Source organism: Urocitellus parryii, chromosome 2 (genome assembly GCF_045843805.1).
Source record: "Urocitellus parryii isolate mUroPar1 chromosome 2, mUroPar1.hap1, whole genome shotgun sequence".
Lineage (NCBI taxonomy): Eukaryota > Metazoa > Chordata > Mammalia > Rodentia > Sciuridae > Urocitellus > Urocitellus parryii.
In genome coordinates this window covers 36,577,141-36,579,679 of record NC_135532.1, presented here as the reverse complement: position 1 = coordinate 36,579,679, position 2,539 = coordinate 36,577,141, and positions in this window count along the sequence as shown.

Below are 2,539 nucleotides of genomic sequence, written 5' to 3'. Positions count from 1 at the left end.
TTTCAGTCCATGTCTGGGTAGACCCATTGCTTTTAGGCCTCTGGTGGGGTGTCAGCTGGCAATGACAGGAAGCACATGATGGAGCAAACTGCTCACCTTGTGGCCAGGAAGCAAAAGAGGAAGGAAAAGGAGCAAGGTCCAGAATCCTCTTTGAGGATATAACCCTAATGACCTAAGGACCTCCCACCAGGCCCCTCCTGAAGATTCCACAACCTTCCAATAGCATCACTCTGGGGACCAAGACTTTGACACATAGATCTGTGGGGGCCACTCAATATCCAAACTGTATCAAGAAGTACCCAAAAATGCAGTAGTTCCTATTAGAGGAGGTCTTATTCCAAGTGCTTTCTATGTGTCCCCTTAAGCAACCTTAAGAAGTAGATCTTTATTACCCTCACCCTTGCAGGTGAGGAATTGGAGTCTTAGTGGGGTTAAGAAGCAGTCCAAGATCTCAGAAGCCAGTAGGAGAGATCAGCAACCCAGTTCATATCTGACTCCAAGTGCATGTCTTTAACCTCTACACCTCTATGAGCTATCAGCAAACAAGGGCTTGTGCCAGCAACCCTGCAGGTGAGAACACTGTGTCCTCCTTTGTCATGCTGGGGTAGGGCTAACAAGCCCAAGGACAGCATTCAGACTGAAGGCTTCAGCTCTATGGAGCAGTATTGAATTATGACCTCCCAATGTCTTAGGATGAGGGGCTCTGGGGTGTTATGCTTTTCAACAACCAATATAAAAGGAATAACTAATTTCCCTCCATGAGCACATATTTGCTGAGACCAACCCTGTGTACAGGCCAGCTGCATGTTAGAGTTTGACAGGCAAAAAAAAAAGGCTTTAAGCAAAAATGAATATTACAGAGAAGATTAAGGCTGATTCAACTTGCTACAAGACAAAACAGGAGATCACAGCCATATCTCATCTGTGGCAAGAGAAAAGCAATGGAAATCTAGACTGCTGTGACAAACTCCTGAAACATTTAAAGGCCTGATTGTGTGCAAGTCAAAATAATTTTGCTCTATTTTTAAACACTGTTGAGATGAAAACTAAATTAATATGGACTTGAATTTGAATGGGAAAAAAAGGTACCAAAATCCATAATAAACTGACAGGCTGATTAATGCATCTGAACAGAGGAAGGAAACCATAGAAACAGACTGGAAATCATGTGGATTTCATTCATATGAGGGAGAAAGCAATTGAAATATTCTTGCACAAATTAATTAAATTTATCATGCACCCAGAGTGCGTATTGTTCCAGCTTCCTGCTGAGTCCCATGGGAAAGCCTAACACCGCCTCCTGACCAATAAGAATTACTAAAATGTTCTGAAAATGTAAAGAAAAGATGACGAACATGCAATAGGGTCATTGTCATTGGGCCTCCTTAGGCCTGAGTTGACAGGACACTCAAATTTGGGACCCGGCAGAGTCTGAAATGTGGGCACTGGGGTGAGGTCAGACCCACCCTGGCTTCTCCTTCCTGTCTATGCCCCCCCATCCTCTCCTCCAGCCTGAGCATGATCATATTATACTCTGGGTATAACGAGGTCCCATGGGATACTAAAGCCAGCATACGCAGCCCATGACAGAGGAGGTAGATGGGAAATTGGCCTTGAAAAACACATTATTGGTTAATATGATTTTAGTTACAAACAACAAAAGCCTACTTAATGGAAAAATAAAAGGAATTTTTGGAAGGACAATCTCAAACAATTCTAAGGGAAGTTGAATAACCAGGGTTCAGAAAAGAGAATCATGACAGCCAGAGGCCCATAGCAGGAGATCCAAAAGCTTCTCTCTGGTGTTCTGCCCTAACTGGGGCTCATGGCCTACTTCTAGCCATTGAGTTTCTCAGTTCCAATCTCAAGAGAGAGAAGCTAGCAGACCAGCGTGGGCCAGGTGTTCTCCTGTGGCCGATCAGCAGAGCCAGGGTTCCTGGGTCCCACGGTACACATGCGTCTCCCATCATCAGCAGGTCCCTGTGGACCTGGTCAGGCCACAGAGAGGGCTTAGCTGTCTACTGATCAACAGGAGTTGGAAGTCAAAGTTGAGTGTGCCATATGCGTCTATGTCCTTGGCCATGCAGGGGTTCTCCTCTGCCTGAAGTGTGTCCTTCCTCGGGCAAATTTCCCAGCAACTCCCAGTGAAGGCCCTCTAAGTCAGAGCCATGCATTCCTTCTTGGGGCTCCCACAGGCCATCTTCTGTGCCTGTTTAGAACCAAGTTTAGTCCAGTGTCAGCCCCCTGTGTGGAAAGGTCTCAAAGCCATCCCTTACCCTGTTTCCCATGACTGATTTCTCACGGAGTCTGAAAAGGACACTCTCCTGCTCAGACATTTCTGGGATGGAAATACTCTTCCCCTATAAGGAAACAGGACCTCTCACTAAACAACCCATTTATCTAAATTGCCTCTCCTCCAGGAAACCTTTTCTGCCTGCCGCTGCCCTACTGACATTAGGAGCCCATGTCCTTTGCTCCTGATGACTCCCACAGTGCAGTCGGCACACGTTAGAAAAGCCACATATGTGCTGTCTCCTCA